At 42.8% G+C, this 23,126-nt stretch overlaps 1 protein-coding gene across 1 annotated transcript in view; it reads right to left on the bottom strand.

The window, feature by feature from the left end:
• The window catches only part of LOC124606147, a 144,117-nt gene that overhangs the window by 27,807 nt on the left and 93,184 nt on the right, over positions 1–23,126 (bottom strand). The gene's annotated exons all lie outside the window — the stretch shown is intronic.

Below are 23,126 nucleotides of genomic sequence, written 5' to 3'. Positions count from 1 at the left end.
TAGCGGACGTCTGTGGTTCGCTAGGTATAATTCTTACACTACTTTTTGTTACTGATTGGTATTTGTATGATGTTAAACTTGTTAAAGATTAAAAAAAAAAAAACGTGGATGTCTTCTGGACTACTTTGCAGAAGGTCAAATTCTATGCTAGGTCAGTTCTTGATTTTGTTTTCTACTTGCCGCTTCTTTTGCCTTTCGCAATATTTGTTAATGTCTAAAATGCTGACTTACTTAAGTTTAGGATTCGGCTTAAAACTATATTGCGCTGCAATTATCGTACTCTCGTTATTTGTCTTGCACAACATAGCTGTCAGCGAATCGGCCGAGGAGCCTGAAACGCATGACTCTGTGTTTGTAGGAGAAGAGCCTACAAAGAAATTCCTGTACTTACAGAAAATGAAGCTAACAGGAATCGCAGTACAATGAGGGTGGCATTCATTAACAACTTATTTGCACAAAAGCTGTTGAACTTGGAATAAATTTACAAAGTGATCGTTTGAATACGCGATTTTTTTTGTGTCTTTTAGTTGTATTTCACCAATTTCTCTCTGTACTTTGAATACTACCATTCCTATTTCACATTCTGCGAGCGATCACAGTGTTTTATTACTTGTTTTCTGGAGGCACCCAGTCTTTTGTGAAATCTGTATTTCATATCGAGAACATTTCCTGCTTTGTTTGAATTTGTGGAACACGAGTCTGGCATTGCAGATTCTGTAACAGAATGCTGATTTGCATTTTGCACAATTGCCTTTAAATTATACTCCCGATTTATTGCTGACACAGATAAGTTACATTAACATTCTTTCCAGCTCAGAGTAAACATTCTCCGTTTTGTCCTCATTTTTACTGCCATCGTCCAAGAGAACAACACTTTCATTTGGAGTTGCAGTCGTTTCTTCATTTACTGACGTCGAGAATGAACTGCAACCTTCAGTGTTATTTAAATCTATCAGAATTAGGTCGCAACGAATAATATTCCTAACTACCCTTTACGCAGTAAATCTGTCTAAAAAATCCGAGTGTACGGTATTAAAACCGCCGAATATGTCTTCGAGATGGAAATTCGGATCATTATCCTAGTGGTTGGAAACAGGAACAAATTGTGCCTTCAGGGATCAGTAAATACCCAGATCATCAACACTACTTGGAAACGAGAACGAGTGTAGACTGAGGCGTCTATGGATTCATTTCAGGGTGTACAGACAGATAGTCTTCCGAAGTACTTTTGAGCACGTTTTCCGGAAACTATCTTGAGCAGCTAGTTCGGCTGCCAACACGCAGTGGAAATATCTTAGTCCTTGTAGCTACAAACAGGCCGGACCTTGTCGATGGCGTCAATATATGATGTCATCATATGGACTATGGTTACCGAAGTCAATAAATCAGTCAAGAAGGCTAGAAGAGTGTTTCCGCTAGAAAGAGCAGGTAAGCAGTTGTTAGTGTCTCATCTAGACAACGACCTGACATCATTTAGTTCCAATATGACGGACATAGGGGGATTATGGGCAAAGTTTAAACAGATCATACACTCCTGGAAATGGAAAAAAGAACACATTGACACCGGTGTGTCAGACCCAACATACTTGCTCCGGACACTGCGAGAGGGCTGTACAAGCAATGATCACACGCACGGCACAGCGGACACACCAGGAACCGCGGTGTTGGCCGTCGAGTGGCGCTAGCTGCGCAGCATTTGTGCACCGCCGCCGTCAGTGTCAGCCAGTTTGCCGTGGCATACGGAGCTCCATCGCAGTCTTTAACACTGGTAGCATGCCGCGACAGCGTGGACGTGAACCATATGTGCAGTTGACGGACTTTGAGCGAGGGCGTATAGTGGGCATGCGGGAGGCCGGGTGGACGTACCGCCGAATTGCTCAACACGTGGGGCGTGAGGTCTCCACAGTACATCGATGTTGTCGCCAGTGGTCAGCGGAAGGTGCACGTGCCCGTCGACCTGGGACCGGACCGCAGCGACGCACGGATGCACGCCAAGACCGTAGGATCCTACGCAGTGCCGTAGGGGACCGCACCGCCACTTCCCAGCAAATTAGGGACACTGTTGCTCCTGGGGTATCGGCGAGGACCATTCGCAACCGTCTCCATGAAGCTGGGCTACGGTCCCCCACACCGTTAGGCCGTCTTCCGCTCACGCCCCAACATCGTGCAGCCCGCCTCCAGTGGTGTCGCGACAGGCGTGAATGGAGGGACGAATGGGGACGTGTCGTCTTCAGCGATGAGAGTCGCTTCTGCCTTGGTGCCAATGATGGTCGTATGCGTGTTTGGCGCCGTGCAGGTGAGCGCCACAATCAGGACTGCATACGACCGAGGCACACAGGGCCAACACCCGGCATCATGGTGTGGGGAGCGATCTCCTACACTGGCCGTACACCACTGGTGATCGTCGAGGGGACACTGAATAGTGCACGGTACATCCAAACCGTCATCGAACCCATCGTTCTACCATTCCTAGACCGGCAAGGGAACTTGCTGTTCCAACAGGACAATGCACGTCCGCATGTATCCCGTGCCACCCAACGTGCTCTAGAAGATGTAAGTCAACTACCCTGGCCAGCAAGATCTCCGGATGTGTCCCCCATTGAGCATGTTTGGGACTGGATGAAGCGTCGTCTCACGCGGTCTGCACGTCCAGCACGAACGCTGGTCCAACTGAGGCGCCAGGTGGAAATGGCATGGCAAGCCGTTCCACAGGACTACATCCAGCATCTCTACGATCGTCTCCATGGGAGAATAGCAGCCTGCATTGCTGCGAGAGGTGGATATACACTGTACTAGTGCCGACATTGTGCATGCTCTGTTGCCTGTGTCTATGTGCCTGTGGTTCTGTCAGTGTGATCATGTGATGTATCTGACCCCAGGAATGTGTCAATAAAGTTTCCCCTTCCTGGGACAATGAATTCACGGTGTTCTTATTTCAATTTCCAGGAGTGTATATCGTGCTCTGGTCAAGTATGTGTCTAGTAAGTGAATTAAGGACGGAAAAGACCCACCGTGGTTTAACAACGAAATTAGGAAAAGGCTGAGGAAGCAAAGGTTGCTGCAGTCGGCTCAAAAGAAAACGCGCAAATGATGGCAGACAAAGGTTGAGAGAGATTCGCGCGTCTGTGAAAAGATCAATGCGCGAAGCATACAGCTCACCGTCATACCTTAGCAAAAGACTCGAGAAAATTCTGGTCCTTTGTAAAATCGCTAAGAGCGTCTAAAACTTCCATCTAGTAACTCGTTGACCGGTCTGATGTGGCAATCGGAAACAGCAAACAAAACGCCAAGTTTTAAATCTCGCGTTTAAGAAATAGTTCACGCAGGATAATCGTGTAAACCATATCGTCGTTTAACCATCGCACGGAGTATCGTGTGGATGAAATAGTAACAAGCACCTCTGGCGTCGAGAAACAACCGAAGATTCGGATGGAATCCTATACGGCTTTGGCCCCCTACGTAGCTTGCATTTACATATTGCTAATCTCTCACCCAGCGCAAAGTCCCAAGTGACTGGAAGAAAGCGCAGGTGACTCTTTTGTATAAGAAGGGTAAAAGAATGGAACCGCAAAATTACAGACCAGTATTCATAACATCGGTTTACTGCAGAATACTTGAACGTATTCTAGTTTCGAATATGGCAAATTTTCTAGAGACGGAAAGGCACAGTTTTAGAAAGCATCGCTCGTCCGAAACTCAATTTGCCCTTTTTGACACGATACATCGCGAACTATGGATGAACGGCAACAGGCAAACTCCGTATTTATAAATTTCCGAGAAGTATTTATAACACGGTGCCCCTCTGTAGATTGTTGACGAAGGTACGAGGATATGCAGTGGGTTTCCAGATATGCGAGTAGTTTGAAGACTTCTTAAGTAGTATAACTCATTATGTTGGCCTCGACGGCAGGTGTTCATGAGAGAGAAGGTTATCATCAGGAGTGCCCCAGGTAAGTATGATAGGACCGCTGTTATTTTCTATATACATAAATGAACTGGCGGGCTGAGTGGTTGTTTGCTGTTAATGATTTGGTGTACGGGAAGGTGTCGAGGTTGAGTTACTGTACGTGGGTGCAAGATGACTTAGAGAAAATTTCTAGTTGGTGTGAAGAATGGCAGCTAGCTGTAAATGTAGAAAAATGTAAGTTAAGCTGATTAGCTGTAAAAACAAACCCATAATGTTCAGATACAGCATTAATAGTTTCCTGCTTGACACAGTCACGTCATTTAAATATATGAGGGTAACGTTGCAGAGCAATATGGAATGGTACGAGCATGTGAGGATTGTGATAGCGAAGTCTAATGGCCGATTTCGGTTTTTTTGGGAGAATTTTAGGCAAGTTTGGTTATCTGTAAAGGAGACTGTAATGGGACGCTGGTGAGACCTGTTCTTGACTATTGCTTGGTGTTTGGGATCCGCACCGAGTCAAATTAAAGGAAGAGATCGAAGCTATTCAAACGCTAGTTGCTGGACTTGTTATCACAAGTATTAAGGAGATGCTTCGAAAACTCAGATGGGAATCCCTGGAGGGAAAGCGACGTTCTTTTCGAGGAGAACCGGAATTTGAAGCTGACTGCAGACCGATTCTACTGCCGCCAAAATACATATCGCGTAAGGGCCACGAAGGTAAGACATGAGCAGTTGGCCTCATACGGAGGCATATCAGTCAGTCAGTTTTTTTCTCACTGTATTTGCGAGTGGAACACTAAAGGAAATGACTCTTAGTGATACATGATATTCTCCGCCATGCACCGTAAGGTAGCTTGTGGAATATGTATGTAGATGTAGATGCAGATGCATTTAGCTTCCGTCCACTTTCTGTAATAGTAGGCGTGACGAAATTATCGCCTCCAGTTTGATGCATTTTAACTTTGAAACGTTCTGACATTGTTTTTGGTCGAGTTTACACGGTACGTGTAATTACATGAAAATGAAATACAATAATTGTAAAGTGTGTCCTGAAATATACATTATGAGACATAAGTGCTTTCTTGGTCATCTTATTTTAATTGCCCCAACATATTTTCAGAATTCTACAGTCGCGTTTTGTCCCTATGTTTTATCAATTTAAGTCAACTACAACTTCTTTCTACTCCTTTTCTTTGTTGTCTGCAGCAACTTTATCATGCTTTTTCTTTCTATTGTGTCTCTATACTGTTCTAATACGATTTACAGCAATAAATCTGATGTATCCTGTACAGTACACGCACTCAGTAGCTGATTGTCGCAGGTCGTATGCAATCAACATTTATTTTCATTTCACACCGAATGCAGGGCACAACTAATCTTGACTGTGCCACTCCATTATAGGTTAAACTTTAGCATAAGCTAAGGACTGATAAACATTAAGATTATCTGGTCTCTGTCCATGTACATACAAACAGTTCAGAGGTAATAAGTTTCACTGAAGGAATCTTGATGAATCGAGTCACTAAACTAATTTACAATAGGAATAAACATTCTTATACTCAATTAGCACCGGCACCTATTCCTGATGTGCAATAAAGAGAAAGTGCGTTCAGTAGTATCGTGACAGCAAAAACTGAGCACAGCTGACAGTGTAATTTCCACACAAGAAATACCAGTTTTGGAGCACTGAGTCCACACTAGGCCAATTCAGAAGAGGCGAAGTTCCCTGGGCGACGGTTGGCTCCTCATTCTGGCTGTAGCGCCATTGAGGTGGGGCTGCTGCTGGAACTGCATGTATAGATCCTGATCGTCACTCTGTACAGGAACTACTTGCAGTGACTCAGCGAGCTGAACTACTGGAGAGTGGCTGGGTGACATCCTAAATACAGGCCAAGTGGAGTGATATCTGCTGATATTTGGAAGCACAGTAGCGCAGTCGATTGTGGCGCTGTTGTCAGGGAGGTGCTGGTGTCGAGGCTAGCGCCTCTCGTGGTGAACCTAGCACCACATGTTTCCGTGGTGCCGGCTGGAGCTCTGCTTCAGAAAATACCTGCGAATTTTAGACACACTCCAGCCTGTTGTGGTTGACAAGCCGTTTCTGCTGTACTATTGGCATGTGGGTCTGCCAAGAGAGTGACCTCTGTGGAGCCGAAGAGCAATACGGGTAGCTGTGGTCACAGGCGAAGGCCTTGGATACAACAAAATCTTTTTCCGCTATGGAGAAGTTTGAGGATCACTCCTTTTTCAGTTTCTCCATCTTCACTTTCGCTTCCTTCCCCTTTTCTGTACACATATTTCACTCACTACCTCTGAGAACTTTGCAGGCTGTTGTCGAACAAATTTTGTTCTTTTCAGCGAAATATCGCAATAGCTGAAAATTAAGTGGACTGCTAAATGATGAGGATCTCTGCAGAATTGGGCAGGAAAGGGATGTATGGGCGGCTAAATGAAGAGGACCTCTACAGAATCGGCGAGGAAAGGATTCTATGAAAAACACTGACCAGATGAAGGGACAGGATTACAGGTCGCCTGTTAAGAGATCAGGAAATTAATTCCATGGTACTAGATTGAGTCGTAGAGGGTAAAAAGTGCAGGAGGAGACAGAGATTGGAATACATCTAGCAAATAATTAAGGATGTAGGGTGTACTGCTAGAGATGAAGAGGTTGGCACCCGAGAGAGAGAGAGTCACGGTGGGCCACATCAAACAAGTCAGAAGACTGCTGGAAAATTGACAGCATCAGGCGGTATCTCACATTAAAAGAATTCTTAGGACCCGTCAAAGCATTTTGAACGAATATCATAGATTAAAAGGAAAGAACTGTGCGAATGAATGAGTCAGTTATGGTATCTAATTTACGTGTCATCTGTGAGTCGGGACCAGAAGAAAGACTAGACTGCAATCTTTAAAGCAATAATGGAAATGTCAGAACTTCCTTTTGTACAGTTTTGCATCCGAGCGATCTTAGACCGTCTTTGCAAACGTTAATAATTTGTTTACAGGTAGTGATTCACAGCGTGCAAATCAGTTCTTCTGCTTTTTATATCAGGTAGTTATTTCATGTCCCGCATATCACAACTACGACCTTCGCTGTGATGTAGAACGAGTCAGGTTTACAATTATGATACATTGCCATACTGACAAATCGGCATCGCACAGACTATTAAGAGGACTTCTTAAGTTTTTTTACCTGCATGCACTGATTTATACTTGCGATTTTAGTTTTTAATTTTACTATCCATTAAATTTTTTACTTTACTGGCTATGTGCTCAAAGGTGGCAAAAAATAATAGAAGGGCAACATTGGCACAATACAATCTTAAATGAATTAACAAGTACAATTTCTTTACATTTCTTCGATGTAGTCAACCGCAAATTCTATCAACTTTTGCCATTGCCAAATCTCGGGAAATCACTGGGAACCGTTGGCACAGCGGTCCCTGTCGATTACAGCAACGGAGCGCCCTATTGCGCGGAGTGCAGATACCGCCACAGAAAATCGGCGACCTCGGAGGGGTTCCTTCAACTTCGTAGGTAGAGCGAAGTGACAGGCACTCACGTGTGGTTGGTATGGATGGTGTTCCAAGATTTCCTAGTGGAACTTTGCAACAAGAGATTGATTCATCATTTCCGATAGCCGGCCGAAGTGGCCGTGCGGTTCAAGGCGCTGCAGTCTGGAACCGCAAGACCGCTACGGTCGCAGGTTCGAATCCTGCCTCGGGCATGGATGTTTGTGATGTCCTTAGGTTAGTTAGGTTTAACTAGTTCTAAGTTCTAGGGGACTAATGACCTCAGCAGTTGAGTCCCATAGTGCTCAGAGCCATTTGAACCATCATTTCCGACATGTAAAAGTGGGTTGTCATGCACCGTGATAGGGCGCCCGTCTTACGATAAACATGGACATTTGCGCCGCGTAGCCACACGCAGATGTAGCTCCAGAAAACGTCAGTATTAGTCATTGTTGAAGATTTGTCCCTCATAGTCGTTGCCACAGTCAGCAGAACCTTCACCTGACTGGGGTTCTGTTGAAACTTCTGTAGACATGCCGAACCTGGGCGACGTCATTCGTTCTATTGACGTTTTAATAGGGTCTCTAAGTTCGCGCCCACGTCTCGTCAATGGCGACAGTATGCTGCAGAAATACGTCTCCCTCGTTGCTGTATCTGTCCAGGTGGATTCCAGCCAATGCATGCCGATGCCATTTCCGTGCGTCGGTGAGTCTTTGTCGAATCCAGCGGGACGCAGTTTTCCTCTTGTTAAGACATTTCGTCATTATGTGCCACACCGTTTGATGACTAAACTCTACGGGTAATTCCAGGACAGTCCATCGACGGTCTACGGAAACGAGACCACTCACGACGTGTGTCTGGCTTTGAGAAATGGTCGGTCGAACTGTGCGGTCCAAATCCGCAGACTCATACCGACCCGCAAGTTACGCCTTGACCCATCGTGCAACCGTCCTATACGGTAGTGCATTCTCGCCACAGGATTCACGTAATCCTCGATAACATTCTGATGCATTTTAGTTCACGAACGTTGATCACCCATTGAAAACACGCTTTAGAGTGGTGAAGTGGATACTCAGGTAACACAACAGTACCACTCCCAACGGGATGCCCGTCAAATGCACACTACACATCAACAACAGCGCCACCTGACAGCTCCCATATCCAATTTGCGCATGCCCAATCTCTTGCCAGTGTCTGGACCATGTTGCCGCCTCTTCATTTACAGCCCTGAATGTTACTATTTTTAACCTGTATTTGATTGTTGACAGATTTGATAAGGGAGTAAATGCAGTGCGAGGCTGTTGTCGGTATGTCCAAGTGTCAAAAGGGCTGCCTTCAATAGGTGGGAACCACATATCCTTTCACACGTTTATCAGCAAGAAACAACTTTCTTCATTGCGAGTTACCTAAGAATATGAAGCCTTAAGATATTGTTATTTTAATGTTCTGGTACTTGACTTACGACTTACTTAGGTGTGAACAAAAACTAATGGGAAGTTTTGTGTTTCGTAAATAATTTTTGTTTATTCATCAGCAAAAACTTTGTCTCTCTCAAGTAATCCCCCTCATATATAATACAGTATTTGCAGTGCTTCCTCCAGTCTTGGAAGCGCTTAGGGAACTCACTATCCAGTATGGTGTTCAGCTCCTTCACCGATTCTATTTTTATCTCTTCAGTGGTGGCAAAACGACGTCATTGCACGGTTCTCTTCAGTCTCGGTAAAAGAAATAAGTCGCAGGGGTCCATGTTCGGTGAAAACGATGGCCGAGGCATCGTAACGGTTTTGCTTTTGGCCAAAAAATCACGAACAAGCAGAGAGGTGTGAGCGGGGGCATTATCGTCATGCGTTTTTCGAGGGTGGTTTTGCCACAATTCTGGTCGTTTTCTTCGGATTATTACAAGTTCCACGTAGTAATCCTTATTGACGTGCGGTTCTAGGCGCTTCAGTCTGAAACCGCGTGACCGCTACGGTCGGAGGTCCGAATCCTGCCTCGGGCATGGATGTGTGTGATGTCCTTAGGTTAGTTAGGTTTAAGTAATTCTAAGTTCTAGGGGACTGATGACCACAGATGTTAAGTTCCATGGTGCTCAGAGCCATTTTAATCCTTATTGACTGTACGACTATAAGGCGGGAAATCATGATGATCCCGTTGTAATCGAAGAAAACAGGAAGAAAGACTTCTATACGTCATCGACTGCGTCGAAAGTTTTTTCCGTCTTGGCTCTAGGCAGTTTCTATTGGGACGACTGGGCCTTGGTTCCATGTCATACTCGTATACTCATGTTTCGCCACCTGTTATAACATTCTTTAGAAGTTCTAGATTGTTGTCGACTTCATTCAGCAGCTCCTGAGCGAAGTGTACACGACGTTGTTTTTAGTCGAAATTCAACGATTTCGTGATAAACTTTGCTGCTACACGTTTTATGCCCAAACAATCAGAAAAAGTGGCTTGGCATGAGACAAAGGACATGCCGTCATCATCAGCTATCTCTCTGACGGTGATTCTGCTATTCTCCAGAACCATTTTCTTTACTTTTTCCACATTGTTGTCAGTAATTGACGTGCTAGGGCGTCCACGGTGGTTGTCGTCTTCAACGCCTTCTCGACTCTCTTTGAAACCTGTATACCAGTTATAAACTCTTTTCTTACTCATAGTACATTCGCCAAAGGCCACAGTCAACACTTCGAATGCGGGGCTGCAATTTACTCGAATTTTCAAGCAAAATGTAATGCACATTCGTTAAACCATCTTTTTCGAAAGTAAATAATCGCCGAGTACTCGAAAACATGTGTAACTTTTCCCAATATCGCCAAGAACGAAATATTCAAAACAGCTGAAAATGTAAACGTACATCATGAAAATGTGTACCAACAAGATAAAAGGTTTTGAAAATCGGATGTATAAAGCCGGGAAATTAAAAAACTCCCGTTACTTTTTGATCACACCTCGTATTGTCATTCGTCTTCTTGCGTCTCAGCACAGGTTGTTAAGTCTAAATTACAGTCACATAAGTTTGTGAACTCTTTTAAATGTTCTTATTGATCGAACCAATCTTGTTACACAGGACACATTCTAGTGACTGCAGAGTGGAGATCTTATGCAGATGGGCGGCCCATCAGCCATGTCCAGTAGTCAAGCGGAATTTGGCTGCTGCTTCTCTTCTCTTTCCATCAGGTACTAGCGAGTTGTCCATGAGGTTTTTCCAATCTTTCCCTCACATGAATAGTACTGTATTGTTTTAATTCTTCTCGAAATGTGCTCTTAATACTGCGTTTCATTGCAAAATACGACATGTTAGTTTTCCCAGTCTGTTTAAGTTTTGTGCCTTTTTTGGCTAGAAATCTGCTTTTTCCTTACCATCTAAGTCTCAGCGAGATGGTACCATTGAAATGGAGTTGTCTTGTTGTTCCGTTGTAGACATTTAATTACGTCTTGAACTTCTTTTACTTGAACGATTTTTGTATTTTCTATGTTGATAACTGCCGGTATTGCTGCTTTGGAATCATAAAACATAAATAATTTGTTGGATGTGTGTAAGAAGCGGTTTAGGTGATTTGTTTCAATCTGATGGCGTCCACTTCACCTTCAAAATTTGAGTGGTACTGTTCTCAAGTTTAATAGAAAGAGAAATTTTTTTGTGTATATTCCTTCACCAACGTTTTCTTCTTTTTCTATTAACGAGCCATCTGCGAAGATGAGGAGCCACTGGTCTTCAGGGTATCTCAGATTTACTGTTTCCAATGCTGTAGCTCTCATTACTAACTTATCTGTATCACTTTTTTTATAATTATCCAATACGTCTAGCTTGTGGACCCCGAATAACGCAAAAGATGTTCAAGATGCATTTCAGTACAAATGTATCCGGAGTTAAGCGATAAGATAGTACTATACAAAAATGGAAAAGCCAATTTTTCATTCTCATTTCCAGAATGGGATATACATAATCAAAAATTTCAGAATTTATACATGTAGGATCTGTAACAAGGTACGTTCAGTATAGGTTATTAAAAAAATTCAAGTATTGAAGTTATTTGACAGGCTTGATTGTAATACTTGCATTGACAGCAGAGAGATCTATTTCTGATTCTTGAACATGTGATGGAAGGTCATTCCTGTATCACAGCAGTGGTCCCAACATCGATCCCTGTAGTACACCTGTAGTGTCTGTTCCCCATCCTGAAGATGCTGACACTACCACCACGACAAATTCCGGGCACGAATGTGTGAACTGAAATAAGTAGCCAGGTGCGAAGAAAGTCGTTTCGGTCATATTTCACGCCGGCAAGGCACGTCGTCGCTGACATCTGTTGCTGGCGCACGCGCTAACTGGCCTCTGGCGCGCTGGGCTCAGCTCAGCTCATCCCTTTACGCGGCGCGCGACAGATTTAATTTATCGCCTGCGCCAGGTATATCGCGGAACCACTGTGCCAGGGCTCGTGAAGGGAGTCGCTCGAGGGCTTCCCATTAAAAGCAAATTTGCATCGCTTTTAAACGACCTCTCCGCGGCCTATCTAAAGTAACTAAGTTTGGCCGAATTAGAGTTGCCTTCGTCACTGATACCGAGTGTTTCTTCCAACCTCTTCGTCTATAGTCTCACAGCACCTCAGGAAATACCACCAAGTTGAAGTCACCGAATACAGTCGATATTTACAATCTCGGCGGTCCTCATAAGTGACGGATATTTTTGAGCTCTAATTCTTCAGTCATGATTAAACTTTGAACGTGGAAAAGTGGGTTTACTGAGCCGTAGTCAGCGGCACTAGTTAGACTTGTCTGGTGAGCACCGTATTATGGAGGTTGTACGAACAGTTATTCGGAGATATCCGCTGGGCTACACAGTTCTGTATACTATGTGAATCGACTTTCTTTAAAGGGCATGTGTCGTTCTGAGTAAATTTTTCAGGGAGCACTAAAGTAAGAAATTTATATGCTTTTTGGGGGTCTTACGTGATCAGTAACCCAGAATTTGCAATTAGATTACACTGATATTCACCTTAAGTAATTATGCTATGTTGTTTGAACTATAAACTTTGTAAGTAGGCTGTTTAGGTTTTTATGTTGGTAACGCCACGTAGCGCTCTGTATGAAAATCACTGACTGTGCTGTGTGCAGTCTGTGGCTGGTTTGCATTGTTGTAATATTCGCTATTGTAGTGTTGGGCAGTTGGATATGAACAGCGCGTAGCTTTGCGCAGTTGGAGGTGAGCGGCCAGCAGTGGTGGATGTGGGGAGAGAAATGGCAGAATTTTGAGAGCGGATGATTTGGATGTGTGTCCACCAGAGACAGTAAATTTGTAAGACTGGATGTCATGAACTAGTTTTGAACACTATTAAGGTAAATACATTGTTTGTTCTCTATCAAAATCTTTCAATTGCTAACTATGCCTATCAGTAGTTAGTGCCTTCAGTAGTTAGAATCTTTTATTTAGCTGGCAGTAGTGGCGCTCGCTGTATTGCAGTAGTTCGAGTAACGAAGATTTTTGTGAGGTAGGTGATTCATGACAGGTATAGGTTATTGTTAGTCAGGGCAATCTTTTGTAGGGATTTTTGAAAGATTGCTTTGCGCTAAAAATATTGTGTGTCAGTTTAAGCACAGTCATTTATAATTTTTCTAAGGGGACGTTTCAACTTCATTGATTTACACCCTTTCACAAAAATACAACCTAAATTAAACAAATAAGGTCAGCATTAAATGAACTTCGCTTTGTTTTTTCAATTTCATTTAATGATTATTAAAGTGTTACTACGAGTTATACTTTGTTTCAGATCTCAACAATTAGTAAATAATGTAACGCCAATGCTGTTATAACTATGTTAAATACATTCATTATTTTTATTGTGTCTTTTTCATGTTCACTTGATAAAGAAATTATTTCTGTGTAGAAATCGTCAAGCTCTTCAGGAATGGAGATTTCGATTTTCATTAGGTCTTCAATCTTTGCTCATTTAATGGGAATTTTTCAAGAAGGAACTAATGCCCATAAACAAGGCATGGCAGAACAAACCGCTTGTTGTCGAATACTCTTTAATGTAATCGTTTCTTTCATGGGAATAGACAAAGTGACAAAAATTGTTGACTGAAAATTTAATTCTTTCGTTTCTACGTTTGCTTTTTGTCTCTTCAGAGAGAGCATATTTTCTGTAGCGCAAATTTCATTAGCTTTTGAAATCCATAAAATTTCCGACTGTCAATTCTTTCACCACAAACTCCCTTGGTACATAGCCCTCTATAATATGACGATTAACCTCATGGACTGAATAGATTTTATGTTTTTTTGAGATGTTTGGTGACGATTCCAAAATCTCGGTCACAAGGTAAAGCGTTATGACCTCATACGGGGGAAATTTGGTGCATTCTTCATACAACGATGGCTGTTCACCATATTTTCTTTTACGTGACTTGTTCAGGTAATCAACACTAGAGACGTTATAAATACTCTGTATCACTCATTTTATCATTTGATGTGAACTGAACGGCGATAAAACGAAACCTATATAATAAAGGTCACAAAATAAGCGACAAACTGAAACAGTTGTTTACAGCGTTACCAATAGATTTTGTAAAGAGGTGAAACAACGTTACCAATAGATTTTGTAAAGAGGTGGAAGTAAAGAGGTGGAAGTCAGTGACATATGCCAATTCAAAAATAATTACAATATTTGGCCTGAATTTCTCTGTGAACGTGAGACACTACAAACGCCCTTTCATTATGTTTTCAAAACGCCAAGAAACAGAAAATTGTTCAAATGATGAGTTATGCCCCATGAAAAAGTCGATTGAAGTGTGTTATATTGCCTTAAACTGGAGTTACGCTGATTTTATTTCAAGAGTTTCAACTTGACTAATATAAATTACTAAAATTGTTTATCTCTCTGTTGAGTTTGAAACCTGTTGGTAATTTATGAATGTCATCATTGTTTGTGCTGGTTTCGTAAAACTTATTTTGTACTCGTGGTTAATGTAAGTGCCGTTTTAGCTGCAGTTACTAGGGGGTTTTTGTCGATACATTCTTTTGTAGAACTAGCCAGCGTCATCTCTACTTCAATCAATCTACGCAAGTTGCATTCTCTCTTGGCTGTGATCCGGATTTTGCTAAATTACATGTTTCGCTGCTTCCTCTGATTCAAGTAAATGTTATTTTTCATATTGTTTTATAGTGAATTATTGACTTTTCTGATTTCCGGTGCTTGGAGCTGTTAACTGATATGTTAATTAAATGGTTATTGGCGTTCAATGTATTTTTGGAACACGTGCTAACTGAAATGTTTGGTCTGTCCTAGTAGTACCTGAACTCATACAAAGCATTATTAAATTTGTTTTGAGACGGAAGCTCTACTCAATGCTACAATGCCACACCTCAACTGAAAAGAGCTCGAGTTTCAAATACTGCATTCATTTGAGTTTGTGAAATTTTAAGTGTTAAAGGAAATGACTGTTTGCTTAAATAAATTTGGTTTCCGCCCTTAGGAAAGAATGGCCTACCATTTCTCCACACACATTCAGACAATGCGTTGAAAGCGCCTCCAACAGAGTTCAAGCCGTCATAAAGGCGAAGGGTGGACGCAGTTCATATTAATATCCACTAACATGTGTCCGGGAATTTTTGATCAGATGATGTAGATACGTTAAAAACTAATACACAAAGTCTAACGTTTTCTAACGATGGCCGAGAAAGCCAACAGCCGGTTCACTAACAATATAAATATTTAAATACAGAAAAAACAGTCTTGCTTGCACACGATAGGTTTATTTGCTCTTCACATGTGACGCGTTTCGCCTGTTCTAGGCATCATCAGACAATCTGGGAATATTAGAAACTGGTGTAAGTCTAAGTTGCTTTTAAACACAATAACAAATGAATAAATTACAAATAATGGAAAGAAGACAAACATCGACTGGACTATGTAGCACAGGTCCACGTTTGTTTTCAGAGGGTGGTGACGGGTACACATTTCAACTCATAAAATACTGCACCATGCCTGACTTTACCGATAAAAGCTCTTGTTAATCGTGGCCGAGGCGCCGAACATAATTAAAAGTCTCATAGAAACTGGAGGTGACAACCAGATAGCCACAGTCGATGCTCCATTACGTCACCTACAAAATTCTTCCTACTCGCATCCGAGGCGTCAAACGTGGTTAAGAGTTCCAAAGAACTGGGAAGAAACATCCAGACAGCCACAGACGGTGCTTCTTTGTACACCTAGAAGCAACACGAGAAAATGTAATGACAGTAGGAAAAGGGAAGCTACTAAACAAGGGGTACCTAACTTAAGCCAACAGGCAAATTAAGTGAGCAGAAAAAGCTCTAATACACCTTTCGCAAATGAATGGGCATCGGTAAAAATAAAGAAACAGCTAAATTCAATGAAATGACAAAGCCATAAGCAACTCTAAACTGTAAAACCGACTGTAGCGATGGTAGCTTACGCATGAAGAAACCGCCCCATGAACACAAAATGGTTTATTTACAACTCTTTGAGCACGCGCTGTCATGCGAAGAACTAGACTGCCAAGCAAGTGCCAGCCCCCGTGGAGTGAGAAAAGGCTCACAAGGTGTGGCATCACAACATAACTAGCTGATTTCTAAGGCTTAAATAAAATATTCGTTAAGTAATATAAGTGACGAGCATCATTTAAAGATGTTTCGAACATACTTGTTTGATAGATTCGGAGATTTGAAAAAGATATGCTTACAAATTTAAGACTCTTCCAATAAATTCAGTTTCTTGACTTTGTTGGCCACGTGAAGGAGTTTATGGCTTTATAAATCTGGAGGCCGATGGTCAGAAGATTGGAAGTGCTGGGCAAAGGGAGAAAATTTTTTCTGCTGACCCTTTTTTGTCAGTAGATGCTCGTTAAACCTAGCTGCGAAATATCTCCCTGTTTGACCGATATACTTGGTGGAACATTCTGTGCACCTAATTTTGTAGGCACCTGACTCAGAGAATAAGTTCCTGATAGGTTGCTCGGTACGGGGGAGCGTGTATTGCATTCGAAAAAACAACATTAACATTAGTACGCCGAAATAGCTTACCCAAACTGTATGAAAAACTTCCAAGACATGGGGTAGCCACCGTAGATGCAAGCGAAGGATTAATAGTAGAGATTACAGCGTTTTTTCGTTCATTATATAAACGGTTCACAAGCGAAAGACTCTAACCATTTTTATGTGCTCCAAAGCGGAGATTGAGTAATTCTTTCTTGATATCGCCGTCAGAGAGAGGAAGTTCACACATTCGTGTTATAGCAGCTCTGAAATAGTTGAGTTTATAGCTTCTCAGATGACTTAAGGAGAATTGCACTGTTGAAACACCATGAGAAGGCTCTCTGATAGTATCGAAGGTAATTTTACCGTCACTCAGCCGTGGAGAGATTCCATCTTGGTCTATTATTTCATTTGTGAAGGTTAACTTAGGATGCAACTGATTAAAATCCTTAATCAGAGCCTCAATCTCTTCGTGAGTGCCTTTGAAATTAGTCGAAGTATCATCCGCAAAATAGGGTGATTTTTTCGCTAATGGAAATTTTCATTTAAAACAGTAGAATTCAAAGTAGCTGACAAACGCATCTCCCAAGAAACCGGAAAGGCAGCTTCCAGTCGTAAGACCGTCTTCCTGTCTGTAAAAGAAATTGTAAAGAAAAGTAATTATGGAAAATCTCGCTGACTTCCTCTATTACGAACGGCTCTTTTACAATTGAGGATTTACGTATAATCTCAATAGTTTTGGCTACAATTGCATTTGTGTATAGATTTTTAAAATCTAGGGAGAGTAGGTAACAATTTTTGGGCAGACTAGTATCTGGTAGGCAACTGTTTCCTATTACGTATCGAATAATCCACTTCAAAGATGACATTGTCTTTCAAAATCTGGAGAGCAAATTCAGCGGCCTCGTAGGCAGGGCTGTCTATACTGTTGACATTAATCGAGCCGGATAGTGTATTTTGTGAGTTTTTATTTGTATACTTAGCACAGGGGCGCAGGGGTTCGAACTGTAAAGCTGCTGCCGCGGAACTATGAACAAGCAACTGTCAAAATAATTTTTTTGAATCTTGCCAAAGACCGCAGTAGCGTCAGAGTCAATACGGTGAATACCATTTTCGGCAAAAAGCTCTTAGATTTTATTTATGTAATCATTTCTGTAAATAATTACACCTGAAAGTTCCTGGCAGATTAAAACTGTGTGCCGTATGGAGACTCGAACTCGGGACCTTTGCCTTTCGCGGGCAAGTGCTCTACCATCTGAGCTACCCAAGCACGACTCACGCCCCGTCCTCACAGCCTTTCTTCTGCCAGTACCTCGTCTCCTATCTTCCAAACTTAACAGAAACTCTCCTGCGAACCTTGCAGAACCAGCACTCCTGAAAGAAAGGATATTGCGGAGACATGGCTTAGCCACAGCCTGGGGGATGTTACCAGAATGAAATTTTCACTCTGCAGCGGAGTGAGCGCTGATATGAAACTTCCTGGCGGGAGAGCTTCTGTTAAGTTTGGAAGGTAGGAGACAAGGTGCTGGCAGAAGTAAGGCTGTGTCTTGCGACGTCCGCCCCGAACAGATACAACGAACAAAAACGAACAAAATGAGATTAATAAAAAAATAAAATAAAAAAATAACATGGTAGAGCACTTGCCCGCCAAAGGCAAAGGTCCCGATTCGAGTCTTGGTCCGGCACATAGTTTTAATCTGCCAAGAAGTTTCATATGAGCGCACACTCCGCTACAGAGTGAAAATTCATTTTGGAAATTACACCCGAGTTATCTTTATCACTCCTAACTGGAACAGCATCATCCTGTGCCGCTTGTTGTTTGATATCCTTCAAGATTCGGTGTTTTTGTGGCGAAGATGTTTTGTTTACTGCTCCCTGCATAATCTCAGTCACTTCAACCGTACTCACCTCGGCGGTACATATATTAAAATTGGATGCCGCAGTCACTTCAACCGTTATACGAGTAACTTCGTCTTTTCCAATTGAGGCTTTATCTAAGGCCAATTTTCATCAGTGGTGAGAGAGGTAGCCACCTTATTATCTAATTGTGCTGTTAATTGGAACTTTAAGCCTTTGTTTAACAATGCCAACTGTGATTAGCTGAACGCAGTGTTTGTGAGATTAATAACAGGTCCAGCGAAAGGGAAGCTATCCTGACGCTCATCGAAAGGGGTGGTGGATGGTGGACGGTCTACTATATATTAGCTTAAGTTTCCTGAGCTTACTATGATCTTCACTAATCTGCTGGGCTGTTTCCACCGGGCCTTGACCCTTGGTTGAAAGTCTAGTTGCCAGCATGACAGCGGGTGCTCATGTTGTTGTATACAGATTATATTCGTGTTCATGGGGCAGTTTCTTCATGGGTTAAGTTGTCATCGTTACAGTCAGTTTTCCAACTTAACGTTGCTGATGGCTTCGTTGCTTCATATTTTACTAAAAATATTTTAGCTGTTTTTCTATTATTATTAGTGACCATTTATTTGCCTAGCAATTGTATGACTGTATTTTTCACTCATGAGCCTTTTATGCTCACTGAATTTGCCTATTTGCTTAAGTTAGGTACCCCTTGCATGCCTTAGTAGCTTTCTTTTTCTTACTGTCTTTACCTTCTGTCGTGTTGCTTCTAGGTGATGTAAGCAAGCATTGACAATGGCTATCTAGCCGTTCCCTTCCAGTTCTTGGGACTATTAATCACGTTTGACCCCTCGGAAACGAGTAGAAAGTATTTCATTGGTGATGTAATGAAACATCGACTGTGGCTATCTGGTTGTTATCGCCAGGTTCTATGAGACTTTCAATTACCTTCGACGCCTCGGCCACGATTAGCAAGAGTCGGTAAGCTCAGTTATGGTGCAATATTTTGTGAGTTGAAATATATACCCGTCACCACCCCCTGAAAGCAAACGTGGACCTGTGCTACGTAATCCAATCGATGATCGTCTTCCTTCTGTTATTTTTAATTTATTCATTTATTATAGTCTTTAAAAGCAATTAATGCTTACACCAGTTTGTAATTTCCCCAGATCTTGTGCAACCAAGATTGTTTTTTCTTTATCTAAAGATCTATTATGGTTGCTGTACCAGTTCCACCCCGGTAGTTACGGAGTGGAGTGATTTTAAATATAAATACTGTTGTGAAACATCGACACTGTTGTTTTCAGATTATGATTATTTCTCTGACCATCCGGAGGTCGTGTGCAACTGCCCTAGATACAGAACTTCGAATGATTCTACTACTTCATTGCTAATATGTACTATTTTCTTTTCTGTGTGTCAGGTGCACTTTATTTTTGTTTTATTATAGTTCACTGTGAGATGTACTTACGAATTTGCTCTATTCTCCCATTCGTTGCTGAAGCTTACTTGCACTAGAGGCAAACAATTCAATATCCGAAAAGCTGAATGTGGTTTTGATATCATCTATCAGTGCACAGTCCTCTGTTACACGATTTAGGTACTGGAAACATCCTCTGCGATTTGAAAACAGCCTTGGTGATGTGGTACCCCCTCGCCTATCTCTTCGAAATGTGAATTTCTCCCTAGGCATTGGAAGCTGTAGTACAGACAGTATACTAGTGAAGTTTGAGTAAATGCTTTGTTTTCCACTATAGTTACAATTTTATTTTACAATTCCTAAATTGACGAAGAAACGAATTTTTGAAACATTGACTTGTTTGCCCGTGACTGGCGAAGATTTAACTAGAGGTTTACAGCTACAGCCAGCCCCATAACATTATTAATTCAAATATTCTTACTGCTAATACGAATGTAGCATTACGCGTTTTGAACTTTTGTCCATCATCTGGTTACTTACTTCGGTAATATAATAAAAAACACCTCTTTATGCTAGAGAATAAAGTAACTTAATAGAGTGAAGATGAGTGTTTGCTGATGCCTGTTCTTTGTTAAACAACAGCTCAACTTCAACTGGTGCTACAAAGTCAATATGACCCCAATGGTTTGCTCATATTTGTGAGTTGTGCATTTGCTATTCTAGCAATACTCCTCACACTGTTTTCTTCGAACTGTGCTTCTGACGGACAAATTAATGAGTACTTGTAGGTGGACATCCTTCGACACGATCTAAGACCATCTCGTGAAATTGTATGCTGTGAGCATTTCTTTGTTGAGAACTTTGGCCAGCTCTCTATGGTTTGTGTTTTGAACTATCCAGGGGACACAGCACGGACTTTTGTATTATATTTTTCAAGGCGGCGGCTAATCTTCACCATTCACCAGCTTTGCTTACTTCTAAGCAGTGATTTCAGCTAATAATACGGCCACAGATTATACAACATAACGCTTGTCTTGTAAATGAATGTTTTCTAAACGGGAGGGGTCAAGAGATGGAAGCACTATCATAAAACTGCTTCACACATGTCTGTATGCGCTGTGCTGCTATTTTTCAGGACCTTAGTCCGTATTAACGTTATCTGTGTTTTTGGAAACGTACAGATAAATTTCTTCCGTTTCAAACAGGTCGTAAAGTCAAATATAAATTATTTGTCAGAAGCCATGTTTTCATTTTATATTTCTGGCGTGTAATGTTATTCGTCACGTACATAAAATAACCTGAGTGATGTTTTTTTCTATGTTTGTTCATGTTATGCAAAATAAAGAAAAAACGATTATAAGTATAGAATGGCTGCAAGACAACCGGGATAAAATGTATAAAGCTTTACACACAAAGGGAAGCCTGAAAAGGGTTACAACGTTTCTAAATATCTAAAGCTAATGAGAAACAAAAAAATGTGCAAACTAAACTTTACACAAACACGGTGTTCTGATTTCGGGAAGCTTGTAATATGAACACAATATCCGTTACCCATTTTGACAGCAATAACTGTCGCAAGAGATTAGCGATGCGTGTAATTATATCATTAAAAGCTCTCTCCAAATTAAGCGCGTATTGGCTTCGCATATACTGACACGTTAATCTCTGCAGCACGTGCTATAGAGTGACCTGCCGACAAAGAGCGACATTCAACCAACATCAAACGTGTTGCTTTTCATATTACGCGTAACATCCGAGGAAAAAAAGAAACCACCGCTTCATGATGCAGACGAGTGGTTCTGAATCGATGGGTGTTAGATCCCATCAAATTAAATACGCCTGTAAATTATCTGACAGTCATGTTGTGCCATTGTGGTAGGTGGCATATAAACAACGATATATACACTCCTGGAAATTGAAATAAGAACACCGTGAATTCATTGTCCCAGGAAGGGGAAACTTTATTGACACATTCCTGGGGTCAGATACATCACATGATCACACTGACAGAACCACAGGCACATAGACACAGGCAACAGAGCATGCACAATGTCGGCACTAGTACAGTGTATATCCACCTTTCGCAGCAATGCAGGCTGCTATTCTCCCATGGAGACGATCGTAGAGATGCTGGATGTAGTCCTGTGGAACGGCTTGCCATGCCATTTCCACCTGGCGCCTCAGTTGGACCAGCGTTCGTGCTGGACGTGCAGACCGCGTGAGACGACGCTTCATCCAGTCCCAAACATGCTCAATGGGGGACAGATCCGGAGATCTTGCTGGCCAGGGTAGTTGACTTACACCTTCTAGAGCACGTTGGGTGGCACGGGATACATGCGGACGTGCATTGTCCTGTTGGAACAGCAAGTTCCATTGCCGGTCTAGGAATGGTAGAACGATGGGTTCGATGACGGTTTGGATGTACCGTGCACTATTTAGTGTCCCCTCGACGATCACCAGTGGTGTACGGCCAGTGTAGGAGATTGTTCCCCACACCATGATGCCGGGTGTTGGCCCTGTGTGCCTCGGTCGTATGCAGTCCTGATTGTGGCGCTCACCTGCACGGCGCCAAACACGCATACGACCATCATTGGCACCAAGGCAGAAGCGACTCTCATCGCTGAAGACGACACGTCTCCATTCGTCCCTCCATTCACGCCTGTCGCGACACCACTGGAGGCGGGCTGCACGATGTTGGGGCGTGAGCGGAAGACGGCCTAACGGTGTGCGGGACCGTAGCCCAGCTTCATGGAGACGGTTGCGAATGGTCCTCGCCGATACCCCAGGAGCAACAGTGTCCCTAATTTGCTGGGAAGTGGCGGTGCGGTCCCCTACGGCACTGCGTAGGATCCTACGGTCTTGGCGTGCATCCGTGCGTCGCTGCGGTCCGGTCCCAAGTCGACGGGCACGTGCACCTTCCGCCGACCACTGGTGACAACATAGATGTACTGTGGAGACCTCACGCCCCACGTGTTGAGCAATTCGGCGGTACGTCCACCAGGCCTCCCGCATGCCCACTATACGCCCTCGCTCAAAGTCCATCAACTGCACATACGGTTCACGTCCACGCTGTCGCGGCATGCTACCAGTGTTAAAGACTGCGATGGAGCTCCGTATGCCACGGCAAACTGGCTGACACTGACGGCGGCGGTGCACAAATGCTGCGCAGCTAGCGCCATTCGACGGCCAACACCGCGGTTCCTGGTGTGTCCGCTGTGCCGTGCGTGTGATCATTGCTTGTACAGCCCTCTCGCAGTGTCCGGAGCAAGTATGGTGGGTCTGACACACCGGTGTCAATGTGTTCTTTTTTCCATTTCTAGGAGTGTACAACAATGTGTGTGCACGTGCGAGGGGGGAGACAGGAGAGAGCGAGAGAGAGAGAGAGAGAGAGAGAGAGAGAGAGAAGGAGAGAGAGAGAGAGAGAGAGAGAGAGAGAGAGCA

Source organism: Schistocerca americana, chromosome 3 (genome assembly GCF_021461395.2).
Source record: "Schistocerca americana isolate TAMUIC-IGC-003095 chromosome 3, iqSchAmer2.1, whole genome shotgun sequence".
NCBI classification, from domain to species: Eukaryota; Metazoa; Arthropoda; class Insecta; order Orthoptera; family Acrididae; genus Schistocerca; species Schistocerca americana.
The sequence above is the reverse complement of the archived record's forward strand: the minus strand, read 5'-3'. Positions and strand labels throughout refer to the sequence as shown.